This window comes from Prionailurus viverrinus, chromosome A2, assembly GCF_022837055.1.
Source record: "Prionailurus viverrinus isolate Anna chromosome A2, UM_Priviv_1.0, whole genome shotgun sequence".
NCBI lineage: Eukaryota > Metazoa > Chordata > Mammalia > Carnivora > Felidae > Prionailurus > Prionailurus viverrinus.
This window is the reverse complement of record NC_062562.1, coordinates 29,965,834-29,985,057: the sequence shown is the minus strand read 5'-3', so window position 1 is coordinate 29,985,057 and position 19,224 is coordinate 29,965,834.

The following is a 19,224-nucleotide window of genomic DNA, read 5'->3' as shown; positions in this document are numbered from 1 at the left end:
CTACGGTAAAAACTGAAGCAGGGAAAGAAGGCAAGGGGTTCTGTGGGTTCAGGTTGTAATTTGAAATACAGGGATCTGAGAAGTCTGCTTGAAGATGTCATTTAAATGAAGACCTGAAGGAGTTAAAAGATCAGAGTATTTCAGTTACAAGCAACAGAAAGTACAAAGGTCTTGGAGCAGAATCAAAACTGCAATGTTGTATTCCAAGTAGAGCAAGCAGACCAAGGTGGCTGAGGGAAGTGAGTGGAGGAGAAGAATAGAAGAGGCCTGAGATGTAAGGCAGGGGCCAATTGTGAGGGTTATGAAGAAGATAGTGGCTCCTACTCCAAATGAGATGGGAGCATCGGGACACAGGAGTGGCATGGTCTGATGTACGTTTAAAGGATGACTTTAATCAGTTGCATTTCTATACTCCAATAATGAAGCAGCAGAAAGAGAAATCAAGGGATCGATTCCACTTACAATTGCACCACAAACCATAAAATACCTAGGAATAAACCTAACCAAAGAGGTGGAAAATCTATACACTGAAAACTATAGAAAGCTTATGAAAGGAACTGAAGAAGACACACACAAATGAAAAAAACATTCCATGCTCATGGATTGGAAGAATAAATATTGTTAAAATGTCGATACTACCCAAAGCAATCTACATATTCAATGAAATCCTTATCAAAAGAACACCAGCATTCTTCACAGAGCTAGAACAAACAATACTAAAATTTGTGTGGAACCAGAAAAGACCCCGAATAGCCAAAGCAATCCTGAAAAAGAACACCAAAGCTGGAGGCATCACGATTTCCGGACTTCAAGCTGTATTACAAAGCTGTAATCATCAAGACAATATGGTACTGGCACAAAAACAGACATATAGATTAAAGGAACAGCATAGAGAACCCAGAAATGGACCCACAAACATACAGCAATCTCATCTTTGACAAAACAGGAAAGAATATCCAGTGGAATAAAGACAGTCTCTTCATCAAATGCTGTTAGGAAAACTGGACAGCAGCATGCAGAATAAACCTGGACCACTTTTTTGTACCATACACAAAAATAAACTCAAAATGGATGAAAGACCTAAACATAAGACAGGAAGTCATCAAAATCCTAGAGGAAAAGACAGGCAGAAATTTCTTTGATCTTGGCCGCAGCAACTTCTTACCTGATATATCTCCGGAAGCAAGGGAAACAAAAGCAAAAATGAACTATTGGGACCTCATCAAGATAAAAACCTTCTGCACAGTGAAGGAAACAATCAGCAAAACTAAAAGGCAACTGAGGGAATGGGAAAAGATATTTGCAAATGACACAGCAGATAAAGGGTTAGTACCCAAAACCTATAAAGAACTTATCAAAATCAATACCCAAAAAACAAATAATCCAGAGAAGAAATGGGCAAAAGACATGAATAGACACTTTTCCAAAGAAGACATCTAGATGGCTAACAGACACATGAAAAAATGCTCAACATCACTCATCATCAGGGAAATACAAATCAAACCACAATGAGATACCACCTCACACCTGTCAGAATGGCTAACATCAACTACTCAGGCAACAACAGATGTTGGCAAGGATGCAGAGAAAGAGGATCTCTTTTGCAAACTGGTGTAGCCACTCTGGAAAACAGTCTGGAGGTTCCTCAAAAAATTAAAAAGAGAACCACCCTATGACCCAGCAATTGCACTACTAGGAATTTATCCAAAGGATATAGGAGTGCTGTTTTGAAGGGGCACATGCACCCCAATGTTTATAGTAGCACTACTGACAATAACCAAAGTATGGAAAGAGCCCAAATGTCCATCAACTGATGAATGGATACACACACACACACACACACACACACACACACACAATGGAATATTACTTGGTGATGAAAAACAATGAAATTTTGCCACTTACAACAACGTGGATGGAACTAGAGTGTATTATGCTGACCAAAACAAGTCAGTCAGAGAAAGACAAATATCATATGACTTCACTCATATATGGAATTTAAGATTCAAAGCAGATTAACATAAGGGAAGGGAAGCAAAAATAATATAAAAACAGAGAGAGAGACAAACCATAAGAGACTCTTTTTTTTTTTTCCAACGTTTTTTATTTATTTTTGGGACAGAGAGAGACAGAGCATGAACGGGGGAGGGGCAGAGAGAGAGGGAGACACAGAATCGGAAACAGGCTCCAGGCTCTGAGCCATCAGCCCAGAGCCTGACGCGGGGCTCGAACTCATGGACCGCGAGATCGTGACCTGGCTGAAGTCGGACGCTCAACCGACTGCGCCACCCAGGCGCCCCAAGAGACTCTTAAATACAGAGAACAAACTGAGGGTCATTGGAGGGGTGTTGGGTGGGGGATGGGCTAAACGGGCAAGGGGCTTTGCCCCTTGGAGGAGGGACACTTATTGGGATGAGCACTGGGTGTTATATGTAAGTGATGAATCACTAAATTGTATTCCTGAAATCATTATTACACTATATGTTAACTAACTTGGATGTAAATTTTAAAAAAATAATAATAATAAATAAATTTAAAAAATAAATAAATTTAAAAAAAATAAAGGAGGACTTTAGTTGCTGGGTTGAGAATAGATTAAGAAATGCAGGAGAGCTAGAGGGAGGACCAAACAGGGGGCTACTCCAGAACCCGAATGAGAGAGATGTTGGCTTAGTTCACTAGTGAGAAGTATAAAAATTAATAAAGGGAGACCTCACTAAAATAAAGTGGGGAGGCTGGAAGGAGGAGCTCTCAGGCCCAACCACTTCCTGTTAATTGAAAATCAAGCAGGAAGAAATGAACCTTACTCAGGATATTACTTTAACTATTACTTTACTACTCCCAGCAGGGGAAGAAAGGTTTTCCTTCTCCCCCGGCAATAGCCCAGCCAATGAGAGGCAGTCACAGCCCAGCCAATGAGAGGCAGTCACAGCTCAGCCAATGAGAAGCCACCATACTTCCAACTCCCAGTTTACTCCAATGGAGTTTTTGTTTCTAAGCGCTTCACAACTTCCTCCTTCCTCTGCAAAACCGGGTGTTTTCTCTTTTGTTCCTGGCACTCACTTGACTGTGGTTTTGCTGCAGCTGGCCTGCTCTGGATTACAATTCTGTTATTCTCTAGTAAGCTCATTTTTTTGCTGGTAAAATAACTGGCAGTTTTATTTTTTAAGGTTAAAAGAAGTATGTGATTCTGGAAATACTTTAACGGTAAAACCAGTAGGATATACTTGAGATGAGAGAAAGAATTGAGGGTGACCCCAAAGTTTCTGTCTGGAGCCACTAGGGGGAAACTGCAGTTAGAAGAGCGAGGAGAGAGTTGCCATGAGGCCGGGATGGGGAGTTAGGAGATTGTGGAGGAAATGTGTTAAGTTTGAAATGCCTGTTAACCAATCACGTGGAGGTTTTAAGGCGACAGTTGTGTAGGAATCGAGATTGAGAGGAGGGGATCACGTAAGACCTTGCGATTTGAAAGGCAGAGCTGGAGGGGGGCGCCCAGATGGCTCAGTCGGTTAGGCGCCCGACTTCGCTGGGGTCATGATCTCACGGTTTGTGAGTTCGAGCTCCACGTGGGGCTCTGTGATGACGGCTTGGAGCCTGAAACCTGCTTTGGATTCTGTGCATCCCTCTCTCCCCCCTCTGCCCATGCTCTGTCTCTCTCTCTCTCTCTCAAAAATAAAGAAACATTAAAAAAAAATGAAAAGAAAAAAGAAAACCAGAGCTGGAGCTCTGGGGCTTCCAATATTTATGAGGGTGAGTTGGAAGAAGGAGGGCTTCTTCTTGATGGCCCATCTGAGCTTATATTTTCACCAAAATGTGTTCTCCCCCGAACAGCATTTCCTCGCGGGGGTGAGCAAAGGCCTGGATGGAAAGCCTGGCTGTTGAAGAATGGTTCTTAGAGAGGCCAATTAGCTGGTGCCTATGTTAGTTTTCTGTAGCCTGTGTCCAAGCAGACACTGATTTGCCCCGCACCCTCGCCCCCCTTAACTTCAGGCATGGCAGAGGGAAAGGGACTTGCTTATTTGGGACTTGGGGACAAGAAGGAAGCCGCATCAGTCACTCAAGCCCCCACACTCCCACCCCTCTGCTCAGGACTGCTGCTTGGAAGCACCGGGTATTTTTCCACTGGAGAAGTGCTTAGTGGCTGTGGTGATAAAAACTCCTCCTTGAAGATGACTCAGCTGCTCTGGTCTTCTGCCAAAGTCTTGTTCAAGAGGGAGTTGAAGGAGGCTCCAGACGGGGAGGATGGAACACCTACAGCCGGCAAGAAACGTACAGTGGTGAGGACTTCCACCTTTTACCCTTCCTTTCCCCAGGTCACCAGCATAATAGTGGCTTGTGTTTCTCCGATGCACATCGGCTGCCAGACGCACAAAATACCATCTTAGAGATGAGAAAAGAAGGCATGGAGAAGTTAAGTGACACAACCCAGGCTGTTCTGAGCTGGTGTTCTTGACCCCTACGTCTTTAGGCTTTCTAAGCAGACCCAGATTCTTCCTGATGCCTCCCTTCAGGAGTCTTTATATCAGAAGCTGGGAGCGCTCTCTCTCTCTCGTCTCGCTCTCTCTCTTCTTCTTCTTCTTCTTCTTTTTTTTTTTTTTTCTTGCCTTCCTTTCTCCTTAAACCCTGTTAAGGAATAATAGAAGTTACTTACTAATGGCTCAGCTGCTAACTCTTTTGCAAGAAGGCAAGTTCCAGGGGGAAAAGGCACACATACTTCCGGGTAAAGTCCTTTTGCATTGACTAAGCTACCTTTGATGTATAATACACTTCGAGCCCCAGACTTGCTTGTAGTTTAAACTCAAGACATCATTAGCATGGCTTTGCTTCCTTTCCTGAAAGAGAAAAAGGAGTGCATTATGTGGAAAATCCCTCTGGTTTGATACATAGTTCACCATGTTAGCTCCCCAATGTATATCGTTGTTGCCAGAAATACAGACATTCTCCCAGGTAAGAACATCTGCCGTTGGAAGTTGCAGAGAACAAGGAGGCCTCTTGGCTATGACTCCCCACCATCTCTGCCAGCATCAAGGCCCTGAGCTATACTGTTCCCATATCCAGAGTAAAGAATGATTTTTACCCCAAATGGGAACAATGTTTCTGTATTTATAAATCTGAGAAATTCAGACACATCTGCTCATATTTACACCAATTCTGTTGCGGCTGTAAAATTGCATATGCTATTTTGATGAAACTTTATCTTAATTTCATTACCAGCCTGAGTAATCATGTGATAATTGCCTTATTTCCAAGTAACTGGGCAAAAATGATATTTAGAGGGTTTTTTTTAGTTTCTCTTTTTAGACTCACGACTTTAATAAAATATTCTGCTATTTTATCTTCCTCAATGGGAGCCACAGTAATATATTTTCAAGCTAGTCATTTTTCCATTTGAGGGGAAAATGGTTGACCATACCTGAAAGAGGGGATCACTGATGGTCTTGGTGATGATCCAGTTCAGGCACAGAAAGCTACATTAAAGTGTATTTGAGGTGAGGAAAGATGCTGTAGAAGAAACGAGCTCAGGATTTGGCTTCAAACAAACCTTGGTTAGAGAGGCAAATGAGCAGATGCCTATGCTGGTTTTTTTGTAGGCTGTGTCCAAGTGGCCACTGACTTGGCCTTTGCTAACTAGTTAGTGTGTTACCTTAGGCAAATAGATCACATGACTTCTCTGAGCCTTATTCTTCTCATCTAGAGAATAGGTTTTGAAAAAACTACTGACATTCTGTGAGTTTTTGTCTAGCACATAGGTGATGATAAATGATAGCTCTTAGCCTTTTTATTACCTTCTAAACCTATGCATATCCTGTTGTATCCAAAGTGCTTGAAGTATTGTTGTGAGAGATTTCACTTGGTTTATCTGACTAGGAAAATACTTTGTTTTCCTGATTGCACCACAGTTCCCTGATTGGAATAGGAAACCAGGGCCACCATATTGCCCAATACTACTCCAGGATACGCCATTCACGTTTTGGTCCAAATGAATGGCCTGTCTTAGAGTTAAACTTTGGAAAGCTTGGAGGAACTTACCCTAGAAGTCAACGACTTACATAGCCTTCAATATCCACCCTCTTGCCTTCCAGGTTGACCCTATCCTGATGGCAGGTTTTGGGACCACCTAGAATCATGATGTTATCACTCTGTGGCTCCCAAGCAGCCACTATGTAGGAATCTCCATTTGCCACACCCCTCTCATGAAGCTGGGTGTCATTGGATATGACCTTGGTTCACATAAACCTAAGTCTGTTATAACCTATTGGAGATTTTCCTTCAGGCTATCTGTGTGATGACAAGTCCTATACCCTACAGTCTAACTGGCCATCTGTAACCCCAGTTCTGCCAAGCCTGCCCTACTTTCGAGGGCCAAATATCATAGAGAGGCTATATATGCCTAATACTTCTTTTAGTTTCAATTTAGGCAAAAACTTTGATCTGGGAATTGGGCACCTTGAGTTCTAGTCCTAGCTCTTCTATAAATCAAGATGTGATTTTAGGCAGGTGTTGGAGATAGCCAAATGATCAAAAGAATTCTCATGTCTGTGTGCAAACTCATTTGCAGTGTGACTTTGTATCCCATCCCATCAGGAGATGTCCTTTAATTCTCAATCCCCTAAAGCGATGCTTGGCTAAGTGACATGATCAGTCAATGAGACCCTAACAAATACAATGCAAGCAGTGCCTTTAAAAGTGTTTGCACATTGGGCCTTGCTCTGTCTTGCTGCTGAGATCCATGCTGCCATATGTGAGCAAGTTCAGACTAGCCAGCTGGATGATGCTGTATTTAAGCCTATAGCCAGATTGTGAATGATGTACCACCAGATTAACAAGTCTTCCAAGTGCAAGAAATGTGAGTGAGATTATTCTGGATTATCCAGCCTCAATTACACCAGACTAGAAGATCCATCCAGTTAACTCACAAAATTATGAGCAAATACAGGATTGTTTTTTTAAGCCATTGATGTTGGGGAGGGTTTGTAAATAGCTGAAGCGAACTGGTAGTGTAACCCAGTTTCTTTCTCTGATTCTCTTTCCACATTATGAAAATGAGAGTTTTGAATCAGATCAGTGCTGTTAAGTACAAAGCACAGGAGCTACCATTTTCCTAACCTGAGACCATATGAAATATTGTTGACTGATCACAGCACACTTTCTCACTGGACCCAGAAATACCGATAAAATATTTCTTATTCCAGCACTCGAGTAGCTACCCCAGTTTCCACTGTGGGCAATGGGATCATACCCATTTGCCAGCTCTGTTCCAGGTTAGTAATTCTCAACCGTAAACAATCACCACAGTCCTGCAGGGAGAGGTATAGACCATCAGTTTGTCTGCTCCAACTTTGTTGAAATCGCATTTAGTAGTTTGGGTCAGCCTGGAGAGCTAGAGGTTTCCAGGCGATTCTAATAATGAGACAGGTTTGGGAATAGTAGATGAAATGATTTTTTAGTTGTTCTCCAACCCAATCCTTTGGTTATTCTGATGAAAGCATTTTCCTTAATCTTAGATTTGACAGGGTAATAACAATACCTTCTGTTCGTAACTAATCCCATGCATACATATATGTGAGTCTTCAAGTGAATCACCTATACTGCTTTGAGTAAACCCAAGGTTCTCTTCTAAAATCCTTCTTTCAGCATGCAGTAAGCCAGAGGAGAAGACCCTCTTAGGCATTCAGAAGAAGGAGAGAGAAAGAGAGACTCCCGGATTCAGGATAAGGTAATTTAATTGGTTTATTCTCTTGAGGCATAAACCATGGATCCTGCTCTGAAAGAGTATTGTTAAGAAGACCATGAATTAGGGGTGCCTGAGTGGCTTAGTCAGTTCAGCGCCCAACTCTTAGTTTTGGCTTCAGTCATTTTCTCACAGTTGGTGAGATTGGCCCCACACTGGGCTCTGCGCTGACAGCACGGAGCCTGCTTGGGATTCTCTCTCTTCCCCTCTGTCTGCCCCTTCCCTGCTTGCATGAACGCATTCTCTCTTCTCTCTCTCTCTCTCTCTCTCTCTCTCTCTCAAAATAAATAAATAAATAAAAAGGCCATGAATCTACACCTGGGCTTCCACACTGTGACCTAGCATGTGACTTACATGAAGTTACCTGCAAACCAAGGTCTCTAGGTTAGAATATTGAAAGATAACCATGAAGTGCCAATAATAATACTGATAGCTAATACTTATTAAGTGCCTTCTATGTGCCAAACAGTGTGCCAAGACTTTATTACTTCATCTCACTGGCTCCTCCGAGTAACCGCATAAATGGGTACTTTTTATTCACATTTAAAATTTTTTTTTTCAACGTTTATTTATTTTGGGGACAGAGAGAGACAGAGCATGAACGGGGGAGGGGCAGAGAGAGAGGGAGACACAGAATCAGAAACAGGCTCCAGGCTCTGAGCCATCAGCCCAGAGCCCGACGCGGGGCTTGAACTCACGGACCATGAGATCGTGACCTAGCTGAAGTCGGACGCTTAACCGACTGCGCCACCCAGGCGCCCCTTTATTCACATTTAATGGACAAAGAAAGTGAGTTCTGGAGGGAGAAGTAACTTACCTGGAGTCACTTAAGTAGTGGATGGCAGAGGCAGGCAGAATACACGTGGATCTGACTCCAAATCCCCACTCCACACTAGCGTGCCACACAGCCTAGGAAACATGGGAAACATAAACAAACTCCCGAAAGACATTCTTCTAAAACATGCCAACTATGACAGAATGTTAAATCAAATTAAAACCGTGAAAGAAAATGAAGGGTTGATTCCTTCTCTTACATTTTCTCGTCAAAACTCACAATCCCATTATGTTTATTGCTCCCATTATTCCAGTTTCTTCTCAAGAAGAAGTTTTGATTGACAGCTTCTTGGAAGTCACTATAATTTAATATGCTTACCTTCTCTCTAATCATTTTACTTCGTTTCTTCTCTACTGTGTCTATACAAAGGGAGAAAAATATCACTTTTCTTTTGCTTTTTCTGTATTATTCTATTTGGAAAATCTTGGAAGGCTTTCTGTGTTTTTCTTTACCTTTCCAAATTCTGCCATTTCCAGGAAGCAAGTCATATATTCAAGAGGATGAAAAGCAGGGGAGCTTGGCTGTAATTATTTGTTTTTCAAATGAGAATGGAGAAATCAGTGAAGATGGCAGAATATTCCTGTTCATTTGTGCAACAGACACATATTTATTGAGCGCAAAGGGCTTGACCCTTTGATAGGTTTATTGGAACATCCCTTCTACTGGAGGAGAGAGTCCTAAGTTAGGTAATCATATTGAAAAATATACAGTTACATTGAGAATGGTGGAGGAGAGCTATAGGGTCCAACAAAAGCTTGTAACGGGGGAGTTGACATCATCAGGAAGGCCAGGGAAGCTTTTCTGAGGAAGAGACACAAGATCTAAGTTAACTAGGAGAGGAGAGGCTGGGGCAAGAAGTGCTGGGCAGAGAGAACAGCGGTTGCAAGAGCACTGTGGGGAAAGGGATTTAAAAGACCATCGTGGTGAGAGCAGAAAATGAGTGTGCTGTGGCTGCAGAAGGAGACAGGAAGACCACCATGCTGGGCATGCAGATTAAGATTTGGGATTCTATTTCCAGAGCAATGAACACATTGAAGGGTAATGATCAAGGGGATGGTCCACTCAGATTTGGATTATGAAAAGATCACCCTGGCTGTAGGGATTAATAAAACACTTTCCCATAGAAAGACCTTTTTCATCATGGACTTTTGGCATAAAATAAAGAAGTCTTCAGCAATTTTCTTTTTAGCAGGCAGAGGTCATGGCGTAAGTGAAATGATCTCAGGACACTTAGTTTTCAACATCCTTGTAATTGAATTGAGCAGTGAAGTAATCTCCCCAAATGTTACATTACAGAGAAGACAAAGCACCCAGACACCCAAGTGGTAAGAAGACCAGCCTGGATTCATTTCTCAATTTCTTGCCGTGATCATGTCCCTTTGGGAATTAGTGTGATCAGCAGTAGCAGCATCTCTACATTTAAATAGCTCTTCTAGAGTTTATAAAACCCTTCTACAAACATTACGGAAGATTGACAAGAATAATCCACACCCGTGAGAGCTAATCAAGTGCTCCAAACTATTACAATTTACTCCTTGTCATATCTTGTAGATACACAGGGAACAATTATGTTCATTTTAGAGATGACAAAGCTGCAGTGCAGAGAGATGCACTTAATGATTGAACTCACAAGTTCAACTTGCAAGTGACGAGCCTGGGGCTTGGCCCCAGGTCTGCTGATTTCTACCAGGAAACTTTACCACTATACATTGTAGCAGTTTCCAGACTATCTGGACTTAATTCTTGCCTCCACCATTTACTCACTATGTGAGCATGGACAAGTTTTTAACTTTTCTGAGGTTCGGTTTCCTGATCGATAACTGTGGATAATAATAGAACAATGTGAAAGAGTCATATAGAATAAACGAATACACATAATACGCTTAGAACTGCCTCATCCATAGTAAAGGCTCAATCAATGTTTGGTATTATTATTACCATTGTGATTGTATATATTCCACTATAATGTGCTGTTTGGGGTGGGGCAGAGAATCTTTAAAAATAATAAAAAATATTTTTTTAAAACAGCTAAAATTGATTAGGCAGGTGTTCTTAGTGTTTAAAGTGTTAGGTAGGTATTACCTACTGTAACAGAGGAGTTGACCTCATCAGGAAAGTCAGGGGAGCTTTTTTTAATTTTTTTTTTTAATTTATATTCAAGTTAGTTCACATACAGTGTAATCTTGGCTTCAGGAGTAGAACCCAGTGATTCATCTCTTACATATGACACCCAGCGCTCATCCCAAAAAGTGCCCTCCTTAACGCCTGTCACCCACTTAACCCATCCCCCCACTCCAGCAACCCTCAGTTTGTTCTCTGTGTTTAAGAGTCTTATGGTTTGCCTCCCTCTCTGTTGTTTTCTTATTTTTCCTTCCCTCCCCCTATGTTCATCTGTTGAGTTTCTCGAATTCCAACATATGTGTGAAATCGTATATCTGTCTTTCTTTGAATGATCTATTTTGCTTAGCATAATACCCTCCAGTTCCATCCACATTGTTGCAAATGGCAAGATTTCATTCTTGTTCACTGCTGAGTAGTATTCCGTTGTGTATATAAACCACATCTTCCTTATCCAGGAACCAGTCAGTGGACATTTGGGCTCTTTCCATAATTTGTCTACTCTTTCCATAATTTGTTAGCGCTGCTGTAGAGGAAGAGACACATGACATAAGTTAACTAGGAGAAGGAGAGGCTGGTCAAGAGTGTGCTGAGTAGAGAGAACAGCCAGTACTAGTCTGTTATTTTTTACTAATGAGGAAATTAAAGCATAGAGGTTAAAAGTAATTTATTCAGAGTCCCTAAGTGGAAATGTGGCAGGGCCAATATTTAGAGACAGATAATTCTGACCTCCAAGACAGCAGGCCTGGAAACCTTGCTTGTTTGCCTGAAAGCACTGGGATTTATTGACAGACCCCTGAAATGAGAAGCTACAGGTGGCAAATGCAGCAAGATGACACCGGGAGCTGAGAGTTGAAGGAAAAGAAGCTCGTTGGAAATGGATTTTCCTCCTGACTAGTTGAGTCGCCTGGCAGAGTTTTTCAAGCCTGAGAATGTTAAGGATGTACGTGTCTGTAGAAGAAGAGGATGTTAATGAAACCATGAATTGTCTTTGGCAGTGAGAGGTTAGCATTTTTAGATGAAATGTACTGCAAGGTAAAGCTTAGAAACTGTGGTCTATAAGGCTTCCCAGCCAAGAATAAAAAGAGAATATATTTCCAATTGAAGGAATTATCTAATGATTTAACATGAAATTGATTTTGTCCATTTTCAATGCATATTTTTCATGTCTTTTCCTTCTTATAACCCTTTCTTGCTACTCATCTTGGTGTACTCCGTGCCCAGGATGGAAGGTTTAATTGCTATTATTCATTCAGTAAGACAGCTTTTATTCCCAAGTGTAAGGTGTCCAGCAGTGCCAGTCCCAAACTATTAAATGGGTAGGTAATGTAAAATCTGTTTGAAGAGCAAGTAGCATATTCATTTGACTCAAGAACAAACATTTGAGCTCTCAGGCAGGCTCATCTGTTTTCTTGGCAATCTGAAGCTGAGATGGTCTTGTGGAATTTCTATCCACCTCCCTTTATTTTAAGCTTATTTCCATTTTGCTCTGGATGTTGCCACTGAAGATTCTGTTGCATGGGAATACGAACTGGTGCAGCCACTCTGGCAAACAGTCAGAAGGTTCCTCAAAAAATTAAAAATAGAACTACTCCAAAACCCAGCAATTGCACTACTAGGTATTTATCCAAGGGATACAGGTGTGCTATTTTGAAGGGGCACCTGTACCCCAATGTTTATAACAGTACTGTCAACAATAGCCAAAGTATGGAAAGAGCCCAGATGTCCATCGATGGATGAATCGATAAAAAAGATGTGGTATATATAGACAATGGAGTATTACTTGGCAATCAAAAAGAATGAAATCTTGCCATTCACAGCTATGTGGATGGAACTAGACAGTGTTATGCCAAGTGAAATTAGTCAGAGAAAGACATCATATGACTTCACTCATCTGAGGACTTTAAGAGACAAAACAGATGAACATAAGGGAAGGGAAGCAAAAATAATATAAAAACAGGGAGGGGGACAAAACAAAAGAGACTCAAATATGGAGAACAAACAGAGGGTTCTGGAGGGGTTGTGGGAGGGGGATGGGCTAAATGGGTAAGGGGCATTAAGGAATCTACTCCTGAAATTATTGTTGCACTATGTGCTAACTAACTTGGATGTAAATTTAAAAAATAAATTAAAAAAAAAAAAAGATTCTGTTACAGACATGTGAACCTCTCTTTGTGGTAGGAAATGCCCAGTGCCTGTCCTGAGTAAAATAATTAGAATCAAAAGGAGAACAGCTGGCCCTGTTGAAAAAGAGTCTTTATGAATTTTTAATGCAGTTTGCCCATGTGGTCAAGGTTGATTTATTTTAAAGATATGTTGGGATTGGAAGACAAATAAATACCATGTGTTTTCCCATTTAGAGCTTTCATAAAGACAGTAAATATGCTGGCAATATGACTGTGGCTTACACATTTCCTTTATCTGGTGTTCATAATCATTTTGTTTCCTTTAAATGTTACCTTACTGTGAAGGATAAATAAGGAGTATACAAGATGAGGCATTTCATAAAGCACCTTAAATAATCCTAAACTATGCTGTTAATGTAGCAGGATATGCTTGGCTCTTTTAGAGAGGTGTTATTATGCATGATCATGTCTGAATACATTTACCACCTATTCTGTAATAGGTAGCATGTAAGACCATCTCAGTCTCACCTAAAATACCTGACACTTTTTATATAAAGATAAAACTGAAGACCCATGAGTACAACCAAACACGTGCATTGAGTTTTCTCCTGCTAGTAATTACAGTGAAAAAAAAATTCTTAAATTGTTATGGTACTTTAATCTCTCTAAAAAGGACTTGAACTGCCATGGTAAAGGGCATGGATTTTGAGGTGGTTAGATTGAGGTTAAGGGTACAGTGAATGGCCATACAGACTCAGTCTTTTTCTATGTGAACCTGTCAAACAAAGTGTCAAAGTCAAGTTTTAATCTCATTAGAATTCATTAACTGAGAAATATAATTCTATAGACAAGGCCCTTCTTGCAATCTAAGAAAAACCCTGGATATCTCTTATCTTATGCAGTAATTACCAGTTACTAAGTTGGGCTGTATGCATGTAAAAATAGGAAAGAGTGAATTTGAGTGAAGCTAAATATAGAAGCCAAGATCCACATTCTATTGTATTAGACGTCTACATGACTCAACCAATTCCATAGGTTGACAACCAGTCTAATTTTAAATCTAGAGACTTTATAGCAGTAAAAAGTATTTCCTAATTAGGTAAGAAATTTGCCTGTCATTCTCTACTCTTCGTATTTATCAGAAGAAAGTCATTTACATTTTGAACTCACCATTCAAATGGAAACTCAGAGATTTCCACTTTTGTTCCAAGCCCCATTTGACTTCCAAGAAATGTGCTTAATTGTTTTAGCTGTGGTGCAATCACTAAACCATTGTGGGAACTGAGCTGGAATTCAGTAAGCGGAGTTTTAGCTACAATGACAAGACTTAAGTGTCACTCACACAGACGGAATCTCAAAGGCTTAATAAATGCTAGAACCTCACTTAATTACCATTTGTTCTTTCATGACAGTAAACATTATTTTAAATTATGCAGATAAGTAATTCATCATGGGGACTATGCAGGAAAAAATCTGGGTCTGTGATATTAAGTTATATTGACTTGAGGCTTGGCGAAAATTAAAATTATAGAGCAAGTGGGTAAACTTTGCCCTACTACTTAGTACAAATGAAGTCTTGTTTGAGTATCTCTAGTCTTGCCTACTCTTCAATCATAGTACAATTGTGCAGTGCACAAACATTTACTTCAAACCAACTGATTAGGTATTTATTTAGTGCCTACAATACACAAAGCCTTGCATTAAGCTCTAGTTCATAGGGCTATTTTGGTCTCACTGGAATTTAAACTTGTGCTGCCAGTCCATTTCTGAGGGTGATGAGAGTAGTAAATAATAGTTCTTGCCTTATCCCAACAAAATTTCTCCTCTATATTCTTGATACTTCAGCTTTACAAGTTCAGAAGGATTTGTGTAAAAAATTATTTTACCTTGTTGGAAACTAAAGTTCCGGCTTGTGTTTTAGTGAATGAGATGTTTGACTCCAAGTTCAATGAATATTCCCTTATATAAGACAGCCTCTTCTAAAGCTGTACAAATGGAACTGGTAATGAAGGCCAACACAATGGCTGAGCTAGGCATGAGACAAGTGAGTTTTGACAAGGAGTAATGATGTTATGAGAGAGGAGCCTAGGTGAAGCATTATATAGTACAGAGAGTAGGAGAATCAGAAAGAACCACAGGGGCCCTGGAAGTCTTAAGAGCTGGGATACTTCTTCCAGGAAAGTACAACAAAAAAGAAATGAGGGCAGCAAAGACTATTACTACCAACGTTTTTGAATGCCTAATGTCCCAGGAATTGTACTAAGCACTTTACACACATTATCTTATTAAATCCTCAAAATAACAGCTGTTCTCTACCGCTCATTTTTCAGTTGAGAAAAGTGAGCCATAGAGAAGTCGATACACTTATCCAAGGACACACACAGCAGGGAAATGGCAGATCCAGGATTCAACCGTAGGTTTGCCTCCAGAGTTCAAATTCTTTTTTTTTTAAATTAATTTATTTATTTTCAGAGAGAGAGAGCACTGAAAGAGGAGACGGAGAGACAGAGAGAGGGAGAATCCTAAGCAGGGTCCGCACCATCAGCGTGGAGCCTGGTGAAGGGTTTGAACTCACAAGCGGTGAGATCATGACCTGGGATGAAATCGAGAGTTGGACGCTTAACTGACTGAGCCATCCAGGCGCCCCCAGAGCTCAAATTCTTAATTGCTACATTCTAGTTCCTCACAAATACAGATTTCACAAATCCAGGGATGCCACTGCTTGGATCATGACAGTAAAGAGGTGTGGAGTTAGTGTCCACTCAGTAAATGGCACCTTGGCTGGCCCAAGTCAGAAACCTAGGGGTAATCCTTAAGTGATTGCACCATCCTTTACTGCCAACCTCCAGTCCATTGTGTCAGTTCTACCTCGACAGCATATCCCAAATCTGGCCACCATTCTCCAGCTCCACCGCATAGTCCTCGACCTCAGGAGTTGTCATCTATTACTGAGACTAAGACATTGTCCTCTAAATGGTCTCCTTGCTTCCACTGTTAATTCCCTGCTCATTTTGCACTTAGTAGCCAGAGTCATTTTTAAAAAGTAAATCAGATTATGACAGCACCCTGTTTAGAATGTTTTTATGGCTTCCTACTACTTACAGAATGGAATCCAAAATCCTTTCCATAGTTTACATGGTCCTTCAGCATCTTCTCTGTCTACTTCTTCATATGTACCTCCAATGACCCTTATCCCATCACACTTTGATCCAGTTATATTGGTCTTTCTGTTCCTTGAAGGTACCAAGATAGGTTCCACACTGGAGCTATTGCTCCTGTCTCTGCAGGGAGTGCTTTTCCTCCATATCTGCTCCAGATAGGCTCTTCCTCGTCAGGTTCCAGGGTATCATTTCCTCCATGAATACCCCTTTAAACCTCCAGTTTCCTTGCCCCCATTCTCCTAGAGAGCTTGTTTTTATTTCTTCATAACACTTACCACTACGTGATATTATGCCATTTGTTATGCGTTTGTTATCTGCCCCTCCCAATCTCAAATACAATTTTTATGACAGCAGGATCCTAGTCTGTCTGTATTTTTCCCTCATTTTCCAGCACTAAGAACATTACCTGGAACATATTGGTTGCTCACAAAATACTGAAGATTGTATGATTGAATGAATTAGCACAAAGTAAGGCTCAGAGAAATTAAGTGAGACTTAATCATGGTTGCTTGGCTAGTACAAGGTAAAGCCAGTCCAGCAAGCTAAGACCCAGAAGTTGCTGACATCTCTAAATGCTAGAGAGCTCAGAGCTCAAAAGGTCAGAGGAGAGCCGGTGTTTGAGTTTAAAGAGAGTAGGATTTTGATATATAGACATACAGGCCAGGCAATCCAAGCAGAGGGTACAGCGTGGGCTAAGGCAGAGAGGTGGAGAGGTTCAGAGCAAACACGTTCCCCTACAAGAACAAAATATCACATTGGCTGAGATAAGCAAAGAAGAGAAAAGCGTTGACGTATCAGCCTCCCACTCTGCAGCCTTCAAGCTTGTGGAAGAGTTTTTGCAACTGACACTACAGTTAAGAGATTCTTAATTGCACCTTTTTAGCTTTTAGCTCATCTATCGCAATGCCTAGCCTACTTTGATTCTGCCTCCGTTATGAAGCTCTTGCAGAGATCAAGTGTAATTACAAGAAGTTGCTTTAGAATCTGACAACAGAGTGCCAGCAAAACTTGGTGGTAGGTGGGAAAGAGTGGGAGTCCAGAAATAATGGGTTCTTAACTCATCCTGGGACCTCAGGCAGGTGTTTTCACCTCTTTATATCTCCGTTTACCCACCTGGTAAGATCTAGCTGTCCAGTAAATTTCTAAAAGTCCCTGGTTTGATGTAGAGAATTAGTTACCACTCACTGACTCCTCAAGTCATTCACTTATATATCCATCTATGTCTGTTTATTGGTTGTCTTTTTGATGGGGAACATACCAGTTTCTGGGGGCTGCTGTAACACGGCTGCCATAACTCTGGTGGCTTAACATAATAAGAGTGTATTCTCTCACATTTCTGAAGGCCTGAAGTCCGAAATGAAGGTATTGATAGGGCTTCCTCCCTCCAGTGTTTCTGAAGGAGTATCTTTCCTTGCCTATTCCAGCTTCCAGTGGCCCCGGACATTCCTCGGCTGTGGTAACTGAACTCGTCTCTGCCTCTGTCTCCACGAGGTTGCCTGCTTTGTATGTTTCTCTGTACCCTTCTTGGGTTCAAAATCTACTCCGACCATTCCTTCCATGTGTGACCTTGAACATGGCACTACATGTAATCATCTAGTAGGAGTGCCCAGATGATTAAATGAGATTATATACATATTTTACACTTTGGCATATGATTGGCCCACAGCCAGTGTTCCATAAATACCTCCTTGGAACTGTTCTCGTCTTTAGTAAGGCATTTCCAATGATGGGGTGTTCTGTCCATCCGGAAAACAAATTTGTGTCCACCCCAAGTCGCTACAGAGGAGAGTGGAGGTAGCTAACTGGGAAATTAAAACACCCAAAAATGTGACCAAAGAAAACATGGGCCTGAAATAGGCAGACTGAGTCTCTGCATTGATTGCATTATCAGATAAATGTTCGGTTGCCACCTTAATGACATCCAAAAAGAGGCTGGATTTAAGGTTTATTCAATACCTTCTTTAGTTTCCAATGGGCAGTTTCAGGTGCAGCCAGGATTCTTGGCAAGATGTAGTTAATATCGTCGATTTCTTGGTGTAGGAAACCTATTATGCTTAAAATAAACCATCATTTTCATTCCTTGAAATCTTGACAGTAGGAACAAAAATCCCATTGGTAGAGATTTTTGCCCTTAAATGCCCATGGTTTATACACCTTGAAGAAGGCATGCCCCGATTGCATGGCCTGAGGCTTTTTGCCGTATGTGCTGGAGCGGGGTGCAGGCTTGGCCTCTGCTTGCTTCTCCAGTCTCACCATCCACCCATCCACCCATCCACCCATCCATCCATCCACCTATCCATCCGTCCATCCATCCATCCACCCATCCATCCATCCATCCATCCATCCACCCATCCATCCATCCATCCATCCACTCAGTAGATATCCTGGCACAACAGGGATCCTCTACCATAACACTCTACTATACACTGAGGACACCTCCAGTAACTCATCAGGGTTATCAGGTACAGAGTGTTCTAAGACTTTCGAGTTCTGCCACAGGATCCAAGGAATCTAACCATGGCCTCTTTAGGATATTATAGGACGAGTTATGATCTCTCATGATACGGGGACCACCTGTCAGAAATGGTCTGTGTCTTCTGGAAAATTGCATGGAGAGGAGGGAGAGTGGGGTGGGATCGTGGAGAGTAGGCTGGTGGAGGTTGTCATTCTGGCACTTGTCACTTCTTTTCCCTGCTCTTTCAGGTTTGGTCTGTGTCCCTGTCCATGTTGTATGCCCTAAGATCCTGCCATCTGACCAAATGCCTTCACCTATATTACTCCATGAATCTGGAGACCAAGCTTAGAGCAAGGACTTGGTACTTGTCCATTCCCTTTATTTGATTAAAGCCCCCATAATGAAAGCAGCACCTATGTCTGTCTTGTTTATCATTATGGCTGCCTCCTGAGATACAGTTTTAGGAAATGTTTGTGAAAGAAATAGAAGGGAGAAAGGAAGAGAAGAAAGAAGAAAACGATGAAGGAAGAGGGGAAGGAAGGCAGGCAGGAAGGAAGGAAGGGAAGATAGATCGAAGAAAGGAAAGAAGAGAGAAAGGAAGGAAAAAGGGGATAATATAGCAAATACTTGTGCTGAGCTTTATTCCCTATCCAACTGTGATTTCTAACTTTGTGCCCTGTTGATATGATACTATCTTTATCATATAGCTGTCACTTTCTCGTGGTTGGAGATCCCTCCTAGCCACTGCCTGCCATGGTCTAACCCTGTTAGGGCCTCTCTTTTCAGACTTACAGAGC